We start from the raw sequence: 13,580 nt of genomic DNA, 5'->3' as shown, positions 1-13,580 counted from the left end.
TTTCCAGGTCTCAGAATAGACAAATTCTGTCCTACATAATCCAGAAGTGACTCTTCAGTGCCCAACCTGGGCCCCGCATGCCATGTTACTGTGCTTGGGTCATTAATCTTCTGGACACTGGTTTTCTCCCAGAAATCACACATCACAGCCCCCTCCCCACCTAGAGTGAAAAACATCTTCAGTGCTCCATCTGTCAGTTTTCCACCCACTGGACAAAGCTTACAAAAACTACTAGTGAGGCTAGGTTTATTTAAAAATACTGTTGGCATCAATTAAGTTATGGGAACACAAAGCTATGGGTGTGCTAGGGAATTACAAAACACAAGAGGCAACAGGATGTGCTTCCAACCAGACTTCAGAAGCTGGGGCAAGATGGAATTAAAGGAGCCACAGACTAAAGATGCCAGGTAGGGATGAAAAGGGCTTCACTCTGCCATTTTCAGAGGCACGGCTTTCAGGTTTCAGAGAAACCAGTTGACATCAATTACAAGATGGTTTTTTAGACCCCACAGCCTTTCTCACATATGGTTTGCCAATGAATTAGCTACACAGAAAATAATATGAGTGACTATTTTCTGGATTCTCCCAAGGATAGTAGATAGCCAGTACCATTCTAATTGCATAGGAGAGAAGTTCATTCATTACATTAATTGATGCCTTAGGAAAGGTGTTGACAAACTGCAGCTACACAGGCAATATCCAGTTACCCACCTGCTTTTGTAAATAAAGTTTTATTGTAACACAGCCATGTTCATTTATTTATGTATTGTCTATGGCTGCTTTCAAGCTACAATGGCAGAGTTGAGTAATTACGCCAGAAACCATGTGGTCTTCAAAGCCAAAAATATTTACTACTTGGTCATTTACAGAAAAAGTTTGTTGACTTCTGCCTTAGGTAATTAGAGCTTAATTCTCTGATAGAACGCCAGTGGAGAATGGCTACTGGTGTATGACTGAAGCAACAAATCCAAGAAAGAAGCTGTCAGTCTCTAAAAGACTACCTCAAATGTGGCGGGGGTGGGGTGGTGATGGAATGAAAACTAAAGGGAATATCTAGACCTATAGAAAACCTTTATCACTCTAAATGAGGTGGTAACACTAAATAAAAGTAAAAATATCTCGGCCTTTTCTTCTCTACCTATTTGCATGAAGTTTATGTTGGTAACTGTTTCTAGTAATTCCGCTCCTGTTTTTTTCATTTAATTATCACCTTCCTCAGATTATTTTTTTTAATCTAATGTGTTAGGTCATGTTTGTCCTTACTCTAATCATTTCGCCTTCTTATGAAGTTAATTAGAGAAATGTTATTTCTCCATATGTCCCTTGGAATTCATTCAACCTTGGGGGATAGACTAATCGTCTTAGGAAAGAAGTCAGATGACGTGGATATGGACCATTTAACACATCATGTCGTTGAAGGTGTAGAGAAACAGAGACTCTCATACTTAATTGACGAGATTATATGTTGATGCAATCTCTGTGGAAGGCAATTTAGTAATATCAAACAAAATCACAAAGGCACTTCCCTATGACCTCAAATTTCTACTTTTAAGAAATTATCCCAGAGATATACATTACTCAAATATTTAAAATTGATGTATGTAAATGGTTATTGTTTGAAGTATTGTCTTCTTACCAAAAGATTGAAAACAACCTAAATATCCCTTAGTTGAGGACTAGTTAAATATATTAAGGTACATCCGTATATTCCAAACGCCAGTAGAATACTGTGCAACCATTAATAAAAGGATGAGATACGTATTTATGTACTAACATGGCAACTCATTTGTTTATTTATTCATAAAAACTTATTGGGTACCTGCTATATGCCAAGTACTGATCTAGGCAAAGAGGATATAAAATTGGACAAAACGAAGTTTCTGCCCACATGAGATGCCAACAAGAAATAAACAAATAAATATACAGTCAAGTGGGGTAAAATCAGACACTGTAAGAGAGAAAGGGAGTGGCTCGGGACTGTTGCTATTTTATTTAAGGTTGTCTGGTAAGTTTTCTGTGTTAAGGTGGCATTTGAGCAGAGATCTGAAAGATGTGAGGAAATTAGCCATGCAGCTCTTTGGGGAAAGAGCCATCCAGGGATGGAGGACAGTTATGAAGTCCCTGAGATGGCACATTCAAGGTACAGCAAGGACGCTGGTGTGGCAGCTGTACAGACGATGAGGTGAGACAGGTATGAGACCTGAGAGGGAGCGGGAGGTCGATAATCGGGCCATTGTGTAACCAAGATAAAGAATGTGACCTTCCTTCTGAGTATAATGGGAAGCCATCAAAGGGTCCAAACCAGATGAGTGACGTGATCTGACTTTTTTTTAAAAGGATCACTCTGGTTGATCTGTTTGTTAGCCAGAAGGTTATTCCTTCAATAGCATCAGGAGATGACACTGGCTGGAACCAGGGTGCTAACAGAGGAAGTGGTAGATATATTTGCATTCTACATATATTTTAAATGATATCAGAAAATTATTGCTGAATTAAGTGTTAAGAGCAATGTATGCTATCACTTATGCTTTAAAAAATAAATAGGTGGGACTGGCCCCATGGCCAAGCGGTTAGGTTCACAGGCTCCCCTTACATGGCCCAGGGTATCACCGGTTCGGATCCTGGTCACGGACATGGCACTGCTCATCAGGCCATGCTGGGGCAGTGTCCCACGTGCCACAACTAGAAGGACCCACAACAAAAATATACAACTATGTACCGGGGGCTTTGGGGAGAAAAAGGATAAATAAAGTCTAAAAAAAAAATGGGGATGATATAGATATATCATTGCTTGTAAATTCATAAAACTTCTGGGAGGATAAACGAGATTTGTAGCTTTACTTGCTCTTGATGAGAATTCAGGATCTGGGGAACAAGGTGGGAAGGAGGCTTTTCAATGTTCTACAGCCTTCTGTATAAATGATTTGAAAGATTAATTATTTAAATTAAATTTTTCAAATTTAAAGAAGAGGGGCTGGCCTGGTGGCATAATGGTTAAGTTCATGCACTCTGCTTCAGCAGCCCAAGGTTCACAGGTTCAGATCCTGGCCGCAGATCTACACATCGCTCTTGAACCCATGCTGTGGTAGCGTCCCACACCCAAAATAAAGGAGGACTGGCACAGACGTTAGCTCAGGGACAATCTTCCTCAAGCCAAAAGAGGAAGATTGGCAACAGATATTAGCTCAGGGCCAATCTTCCTCACACACACACGCACAAAATTTAAAAAAGAAAACTATGACCTATGATTTGCATGGAATACATCTCTATTTACTAGCACTATAAAAATAATTAAAGGAAAGAACAAAGAATTTAACTCAACCCCCCAAACTGTCCTTCAATAGTTCTCCCTTCAAGTTCCTACCCTTCTACTAATAAAAAAAAGAAATGCAATTTGAGTTACCAAATATAACCTTCTATTCCCTTAGAATTCACCATTTACTTCCTATTGTAATTCTCTTCAAATCGTTGGAAATTATATTTTCATATAATTTATCTTTTCTTTTAACCACCTACAATTGTTGTCTAACAGTCAGTAACTTCGCAAAGCTCCTCAGGGCACGTGGAAAATAAAGCATAGAGCCAAATTTGATAAGGATCAATGAAGACTTTAAAGTTTGGGAAAGCATAATTTCAACATGAGAGCAATTCACAGTATTTGATAAATTCTGAGTGATAGAAGGATTTTTACTCTTAGCATGCAGACTGAATTAGTCAGGTTAAGCCATGCTATGCTGTTGCAACAGAAATACAGAAAGATACAAAAACATCTCAGTGGCTTAAAACAATATATCATTTCTCCTGTAATAGTTGAATATGATTGGCTGTTTGGTTTGGGTGGTGGGTTACTGTGGTCCAAGTGGGGACTCAGAGACAAGGCTCCTTCCATCTTGTGGATGCCACCTCAACACATGTCATCCATGAGAAGAAAGAAGGAGGACTGTGAATGAGAGATGTTTGTGGACGAGATCTAAAAATGTACATATCACTTCCGTCGATTTTGCATTGGCCAAAGTGGTGATATGATATACTACCTAGCTGCAAGAGAGCTGGAAAATACACCTTCCAACGTGCTCAAGACAAAAATATAATGGTTTGGTGAATGCATAGCATTGTCTCTGTCCTGTTGAAGAATCAAGAAAACATACAACTTAAAACAAATACATTTCAATAATGATTTTACTCAACACTGCCAAATTCAAAATAATCTGCCACAGACTACTTCTATTATCAGAACACCTAAACATACCTCAAGTGCATATTCTAGAATTCTTTGCAGAGAAGTCATTTTAACTTACATCTTGCTCTAAGAATTTATTTTTCTAAAGAAACATTCTTCTGAGCTCAAACCCTCTCAGATTCCTGAGCCTACCCTCCTACATTTACAGCAGCCAAACACGGACTCAAGAAATAGATTAGCAAGTGTAAACTTTTAAATTTAGTAAAATCTTTATCAATTTAATAAAGTGTAATTATGAAAAATGTGCATAATGTTTCTACATTCATACACAAACTTCCATATTCTATTCAGAACTGTTAACTTTGTGAAGATGTCCATTATTTCCTTAATAAAATTGTAAGTGTCCTATAGAAAATACATTTTCTTTTTCCTGCAAAAGTGCTTTGCATATAATCAGCATTCAATTAAGATTAGCTATTTGGTACAAAGATATTATTTATCTTCCTCAGAAGATCTCTCTTCTTCTAAGTTACCCTTCAATATTTACTTTTATCACATAAAATGGGTCAAATATGATAAATTTTGTTTCAGTTATACATTTATTTATTAAACAAACATTATGCACCTACTGCATACCAGACATTGTGGAGAGTGATAGGAAAAACAAAGAAAGAGACAAACGTGGTCTTATCTTCATGGAATTTACAGTCTTTAAGGGTTACAAATAGATATTTACAATATATCATGATAAGTGTGCATGCTGTCAAAAGCACAGTAAATTTGGGAGTACTTGGGAGAAGAAAAAAAGGGAGAATAGGAAAAATATCCTGCAAAAGTTCTGCTTGAAATAATTAACACCCAAAAGACAATACTGAGTTAAATTAGGTCCAAGAAGTTATCATTATAAAGTCAATCATACTTCTTTTCAAGGAAAGTCACACTTTATGTTAAGAAATATATTGAGGATTCTCTCACTTTTTAGCAAGATTATAGACTCTGCTGACAAAATGAATACTTTTGTATTTATCTATTTGTAACATTTCAATATGGCTTTTTTTTTTTTTTTTTTTTGGTGAGGAAGATTGGCCCTGAGCTAACATCTGTTGCCAATCTTCCTCTTTTTGTTTGAGGAAGATTGTTGCTGAGCTAACATCTGTGCCAATCTTCCTCTATTTTGCATGTGGGATGCTGCCGCAGCATGGCTTGATGAGTGGTGTGTAGGTCTGCACCTGGGATCTGAACCCACAAACCGTGAGCCACCGAAGCAGAGCACACAAACTTAACCACTATGCCACCAGGCCGGCCACACAATATGGCTTCTTTTGGTCAGCTATATCAGGAATTAGATCACTCTACACATTTCCAATCTTATAATCAATGAGCTTGATTACTAGTACATTTACATAGTTATGCCTTCAGTATGTGACTATCTGAATTCATCAAAGCACAATTAATTGTTTAAACTTAGGTAGCCAATCATTAAAAGTGGCTTTGCAATTTAATTTCTCAAATTTAAGGTCAAAACTCATTATAGACAGGCTTCCATACATGTTTTTGAAATATTTAATCCCATCCTATCATAACTGAATGCCTGAGAACCCAAAGGAATGGACTTAATTCTTGAAAATATGTTTTAAAAAATGTTTTTAATTGACAGTATGGCTGCCAAGAAAATTAAAACTTTTTTTCCCGTCATATGGCTCTTTACAATGGTAAATGACATCTATATTAGCTTGCTAGGGCTGCCATAACAAAATAACACAGATTGGGTGTCTTTAAAAAACAGAAATTTATTTTCTGTCAGTTCTGGCGGCTAGAGGTCCAAGATCAAGGTGTCTGCAGGTTGGATTTCTCCCGAGGGCCACGAGGGAAGGCTCTGTTCCAGGTCCCTCCTCCTGTTTTGCAGATGGCTGCCCTCTTGCTACCTCTTCACACGGTTATCCCTCTGTGGACCCCTGCCCCTCGTGTCTCTTCTTCTTTTTGTAAGGACACCAGTCATATTGAATTAGAACCTCCCTCTAATGACCTCATTTTAACTTAAGTGCTTCTTCAAAGACCTTATTTCCAAATATGGTTACATTCTGAGATACTGGAAGTTGCAATTTCAAAATACGAATTTTGGGAAGACACAATTCAGCCCATAACAATATCCTAAAATGGTTTTTACTTCCAAAGATAGAGAATTTCTAAGTAAATTGATTCTGCCCCCCAAAAAGGGTTACAGGGCTCCCAAAAGCAGTCTGTAAATGAGTGGGTGGTTACATTTGAATCACTTGGGAAGCATTTCAAAAATGCAAACTCTAGAGCCTGGGCCCCTCACCCCTAGTAGTTTAGTTTGGTAGGTCTAAAGTGGAATCTGAGAATTTCTTTTTTTTTTTTCCTTTGGTGAGGAAGATTAGCCCTAAGCTAACACCCACAGCCCATCTTCCTCAGCAAAACAAAGAAGATTGGCCCTGAGCTAACAACCATGCCTATCTTCCTCTATTTCCTATGTGGGACACCTGCCACAGCATGGCTTGATAAGTGGTGCATAGGCTCGTGCCTGGGATCCGAATTGGCAAACCCTGGGCCACTGAAGCAGAATATGTGAACTTAACTGCTACAACACTAGGCCAGCCCCTGGAATCTGAGAATTTTTATTTTTGAAAAGTCCAGGAGACTCTGTCATGCTGCCAAATTTAGGAGGCTCTGCTTTATAGTACCTCTCTCCCCTTGAAACATCAATGCAAGAAGACATTTGTAGAATCATGTCACTGCTTAATAAGATTTCAAAAGGAGAAGCAAATTAGGGGCCAGATTAAATAAGACTTTAAAAATTAAATTCGGAAATTAATTTTTTTTAATTTTGCTAAGAATTTTGCCAAGTACTTCATATCATCTAAGTTAATCTTTACACTGCATAGTATTATTATACCAACATTTCCCAGGCAGGGAGCCTAAAACCTGCAAAGTTTAGACAGATTGTCCAATCTTATCCAGGGGTAAGTGGCAGTCACACCCAGACCTGTCCTTCTCTGCTGAGTTAGAGGTTCCTCTGGAGTAAGTTAGAGAGATGAGCTTTTGATGTTAAGATGAATTGAAAAGAAACAGGTTGACTCCTCCTCATGGTTGAGGCGAGAACAAGAAACACGGAGCGCACAGAATAGAGGGAGGGAGAAGGTGGGGTAGAGAACAAGCACAGGCTGTGAAGTCGAGTCTAACTGGATTCCCATCCTGGGTCTGCTGCTTGCCAGCCCCTTGGCATTGGTCAGGCCACGTTCCCAGTCTGAATGAGCCCGTGTGTACAGTGGGGGTCATGGTTTCTGCCACCTTACTATGTAAAGGATCTGCAACCGTGCCTGGCTCTTCGAAGATGCTCAGTGACAATAGCTGCTGCCACTACCACACCTGTCACCCTTACCACTGCTCTTATTTCACATTCCTCCTCCTCTTACTACTAGTACCTCTGCTATTATTATTATTATTAGCAGCAGCAGCCAGAGTGGTTGGAATGACTAATGGAATAGATTTATGCTGAAACAAACCAACCAACCCAGAATCGTTATTTAAGTCCTCAATTTGATCAATAGCAAATAGTTCTTTTGCATTCATTTCAATATATAGTGAGCATTTGCCATGGCAGGTCTCTGTGCCAGGCCCAATAGGGAGTTAAAACAAGAAAAAGTCATCTCCTCTTTTAACTAGCATATAAACTAGTTTGGCCTTCATGCCACACATTCTTGATAAGCCACATATTCAAGAAAGAGAATTTGGGGAGGTAAACAATGCACATTGAAATAGACCCACTTAAAGCAGTAGGCCATGCACGGCTCTGAAAGGCTGGTCAGGACTTAATTTCATGAGGATCTGAAGATTCCATCATGCGGTTACTGCTTCTCCAGATAATCTCAGTTTCCTCATGTCGTAGGATAGGATTGTTATCTTATTTACAACTTCAGATAGTTATCAGATACTTGATGTTCGTGAAATTTTACAGAGTTGACCATTAGACTTTATTTTTTTTTCAATTTTATTTAAACTAAAAAATAAAACAAAACAGTTCATTCATTTCTCCCACCCCTCACCAACCTCCATCTCTGGCAATCACCAATCTGTTTTCTGTATCTGTGAGCTTGGTTTTTTGGGGTTTTTTTTAAATTCCACATATAAGAGAGATTATATGGCATTTGTTTTTCTCTGACTTATTTCCCTTAGCATAATGCCCTGAAGGTCCATCCATGTTGTCGCTGATGGCAAGATTTCATTCTTTTTTATGACTGAATAGTATTACATTGTATATATAAACCACAACTTCTTTATCCATTTATCCATCAATGGACACTTAAGTTGTTTCCATATCTTGTTTATTGTAAATAATGCTGCAATGAACATGGGGGTACATATATCTTCTTGAGTTAGTGTTTTTGTTCTCTTTGGATAAATACCCAGAAGTGCAATTGCTGGATCATATGGTAGTTGAAATTTTAATTTTTTGAGAAACCTCCATACTGTTTTCTGCAGTGGCTGCACCAATTTACATTTTCACCAATGGTGTATGAGGGCTCCCTTTTCTCCATCTCCTCACCAATACCTGTTATTTCTTTTCTTTTTGATAATAGCCATTCTAACAGGTGTGAAGTGACATCTCATTATGGTTTTGATTTGCATTTCCCTGATGATTAATAATGTTGAGCATCTTTTCATGTACCTACTGACCATCTATATGTCTTCCTTGGAAAAATGTCTGTTCAGATCTTCTGCCATTTTTTTAATCGGCGTGTTTGGTTTTTTGCTGTTGAGTTGTGTAAAATTCAGAAAGTAAAAATTTTTAATGACATTTATTAGTGAAGGAATCAAACCATGAGTGAAATAAGAAGAATCTTTCTACCCACGTCTAAGATTTCAAATTACCTTTCCACGAGGAGAAAAGCATTCTCCAAAGGAGAGGTAGAAATTGGTTCAGAAAATCATAAGATAAATTAGTAGGTATGAATTTCAGTCTGTGTATCTCAGACCACAAATTTATGTTTACAAGGGAAGTGATGCAAATTTAACCTCAGAGGTTTAATCTTGGATTCTGTGCCCCCTCATCCAGTTCCCTGGAAATGTTCCATGCATCAGTTTAGGATTTTATGCAGTTGCATGTTTTATGGGGGATGGGGGTAAGGGGAGGAGGGTGCTTGAATGAATATTTCACAATATTATTCCAGGCTCTTTGAAAAAATTAGTAACTTTCTTAAAATATGGTAGAGGAGATTCAAATTACTCCTTCGGGGTCACAGGTAACGTAGGGGAGCTCCGGCTGTAGAAGTCCCTAAGGGGGCAGCTATGGAGAATCAACCAATATCTTTTGAACAGAGGACTGAAGATTGCTCCTGCCCTTGTCTTACAGGTCCTCTGACTAGAAGCACGGGGGTGATTTTCTGCAACAAATGGGGGAGGGAAGGGGAGGCTGAAATTATGTACATTTCAAAAGAACAGAAAAGGAGAAAATAAAAAGCTTACATTTTCAACCGCTACATTTTAAATAAAAGTCTGGGAAAGACAGGATGACCTTGGAGTTTTCTGGAAAGAAATAAAACATGCTTCTTTGTCCCCCTGACTAAGTGCTGGAATCAGTTCCATGTAGGAAGCTCAAAGTTCTTAGAGGCACGACGCCCAAACTGAGTGATGATTGAAAACTGATTAAGACTTCGCAGCCACAGCAAAGGCTTATTATCAAGAAAAAAATTCCTTTGCACTTAGGAAAAACACACAAAAGCACAAGTACTTTGCTGTTGCTGCTATTCTTGCTGTAGTTTAAATAACTCAAACCATATGGAGAACACATGTCAGTACCCTGTGGACCAAATTACACAGGCTTTGCAACTTTGAATTTTCATTAGTGCTATGAGTCAAATAGGAGTAATTTCACCAGTTGTATCATAGCATCATGCTGTAAGAAAAGAATTCAGAAAAAAGATTTGCAATTTTAAGTATTCCAATTAAGTCTGTTTCTATGAATACCAAAATATATCTTCGTTGGCCTAATCACAGTGGTTAAAGTTCCTCACACTCTGCTTCAGCGGTCCGGGTTCAAGGATTGGATCCTGGGTGTGGACCTACTCCATTCGTCACCCACCCTATGGAGGGGTCCCACATACAAAGTAGAGAAAGACTGGCACAAATGTTGGTTCAGGGCGAATCTTCCTCACAAAAAATAAGTAAATGAAATAAAATAAAATTACCTGTCTAAAAAGAAAGCCTCCATTAATCTTAATTTCTCAGTATAACATGTTGTTGGGTATAAACAGGTTTGAGTTAGATATTTCTTTTTTTCCAGGTTTCCTAGAATGAATTACATTATTTTACTCCTGTGCATTAGTGATTAGAAACTTCATATTAAAAACCAAGTTTCATTCCACATACCAAAAAAATCATAATTGTCCCCTCTTTATTTTTAGTATTCCTTCCATTCCTCAAATTACTTTCCTTTGTCTTTTCACATACTTTTAAACTACAAAAAATCTTAGAAATCTAATCCATCCATTTCTCTTCTCTGTAGCACCATCACCTGCAACCCAGCTACAATCATTTCTCATCAAGACAACTGATAGAGCCTCCCAAATGCACTGGCTCTCTTCTGTTTGCCTCCACCGTGTGACCAGAGGGGTCTGCTCAAAAATTTGTCAGCACTCACCCCACTTTCAGTCATCCTAGCCATCCCCCAACGTCCTCTGTCCACAATAGACACATCTTAAACTCTTCTATATCTTTCCACTCTGTTTACGATAAAGCTAAAACTCCTTAACCCAGCCAGCAAGGCCCTACAAAACCTGGCGCCTATGAGGTGTCTGCCCTCACCTCAGCCCAGGCTAGCCTTCACTCCCAGTCTTGGCACCATTGGCTCCTTAGCACTTCCTACACTGCGTCAACCTTCTGCTTACAATTCCTTCTGCCTGAAATGCTCTTTCCTTGTTCTTTGCCTGACTGACTTAAGGTTCAAGGAAATTTTTCAGGGATGCCAGTGCCCTATGTTTTGAATAAATCCCCAGTGGATTATATTTGAATTTCCTGCTGATAGGCTTGTCTGAATGAAACCCTTACTCTGGCTCCCCTGTCTAAAATGATACAGTCTACAAAGTTGACATGAAACATGATTGCATTCAAAATTCTTTTTTTGGCTTTGCTTTTGGAGGCATGAGATGAGACCGCCTTTGTATAGAAGTAAAACTAATGCTCACACATTGCAGGTTTTTAGCTCATAATACACCTGAACCGCTTTGTCTTACAATGGAGCAGAAGCACGAATGCAAACAAATTGAGACTTAGCTGGGGAAATGTCTGCTAGACTCATGTGTTGGAATGAAGAGATGCGAAAAACCAGCTAGTGTGTGAAGATTTAACAGAGCCTGTTGTGAAATCTGTCATTACACTGTGCCGTGGTTAAATGGGCCCAAATTAGGAAATGGACCTCACATTGTTTGCTCTCTTGAATTGGAAGTACATCTAAAGAAGCCAAGCCCCCATCAACCTGAACCTTGAAAATAAGATGTACTCATGGATATCAAAGAGGAGAGACGGAAGAGGAAGAGGAGAGGAAGTTTTCCTTCTCTTCTACTGAATCTGAAGAAGGAGGTCCTGAAGCTTTTCCGAGAGCTAAGACATTTGTAAAACGCCCTCTGATGTCTTATCGGTGTTTACTTATCTTTCTTAGTTAATGATGGTGGCAGGGAAGAGCCGTTAGATAAACCTCACGTCATTGTTTTAGTGTCTCTAAAATGAGTGGCAAAAGGTCTGGGAATGTAGGTCAATAGACTACATTTTTCCTCAGTAATTTAATGAAGCCTGTTTAAAGTGTCTATAGAGAACAGCAGTAAATTGACTTGTAAATTTATTGAGTGTTTCTGAGTACTGTTTTGGGCTCACATCTTAAAGGAATATCTCAACTAATGAACTTGATGGTGAAATATTCACATTCATTTGCTTGACTTGTATGGAAGAACCGTGATGATTGATTTCTTCTCTGAAAGCATAATGATAAGTATAATCTGAATAAAACATTGAAAACTGGGTTTACCTGAACCTAGGAAAATGTTCTATGCTAATTTCAGTATAAAATGAGCGTCTGTCAGGATCAGTGGATGCACAATAAGCATTGCTAGATTACACAAATATCGCAAAGCTTACTAAGAGAGATCTAATTTTTTTATTTCAGTATCTTTAATTTCTTTTTAATTTCCAGGCTTTAATGATTTATGAAATAAACCATTGTGCTTTTTTTAATTTGCAAAATGTTTGCTTTAAACTACATTTGTGAGGACTAGTGAGCAAAAATAAAAGCCTTCAAAGTCAAGTTTGATAACTGATGACCTGATAACTGTTCATATCAGCAACTCTTGAAATAAAAATGTCAAACAGCTAATGAAAATAAGAGCGTTTAATTGTGACAAATGAAACGACGCATGCGCTTAGGACTTTGACCTGAGCTACGGCTGGCTTGTAAGCACTGGTCATTTTTTAAGTTATCCACAGGTAGAGCATGAAACTGAAAAGTCAATGAGTTTTCAATAATATAAGGAAAGATCTATTAAAATATGGTTATTACCATCACATATAGTAATGACAGAGTAATTCTAACGACATTTTTTCTGATGACTATACAGCAGTTAAAAATTTTTCTATCAACAAATTAATCGTTTCTAATAAGACCAAGATTATATATTTTACCTACCATTTCAGACTACTATATGCTAAACCACATTAAATAGTAATGTCAATTTACTATTTAATCTTACAAGACCTTACAGTGAGAGACAGGAAATCTCATATATGATGTGGAATTGTGTTATGGCTCGATGAAGGGAGAAGACGTCAGATTATTTATATGGAGAAGAAGAAAAAATTGGAGAGAAGAAAAAATTAAAACGTTATCCTCTCTATTTTATTTTCCTGTTCAATAGTTTTTTAAAAAAATAAAAATGCATACGACTTATAAAATAATAGACAATATGTACATGCATATAACTTAATCTAGAAATCAGTTGTCAAAGTATTTTCTGGCTTGTTACTTTAAAAATTTTTTATTTTCATTTATTAAATTAAAAAATAAATGAGCACATACTGAATATAGAATATAGAAACTGATTCCTGAATTCTATGTGTCCTAACAATGCCCATCAGTTTCTAGTCACTTTACTCCTTCCCATGGGAGATGCCTTAATGTCATCTAACCACTGCACACACATATTGCTCTCTAAGCTCACAGAGGACACAGTTCATACCTCTAAAGCACATGCATAAAAATAAGTAGTTCTCTGCCTTAAGAATGGGCAACTTTCCAGTATCTGTTCAGGCCAGGAAAGTTCCATAAAATATTGACTAAGAGATCTTTCAGTTTGCCAAAAGTGAGATTCAGATAGGGAAGTGACTGGCAGACTTC

The sequence above is a fragment of the Equus przewalskii genome, chromosome 2 (genome assembly GCF_037783145.1).
Source record: "Equus przewalskii isolate Varuska chromosome 2, EquPr2, whole genome shotgun sequence".
In the NCBI taxonomy this organism is placed as follows: Eukaryota; Metazoa; Chordata; class Mammalia; order Perissodactyla; family Equidae; genus Equus; species Equus przewalskii.
This window is presented reverse-complemented; position numbering follows the sequence as displayed.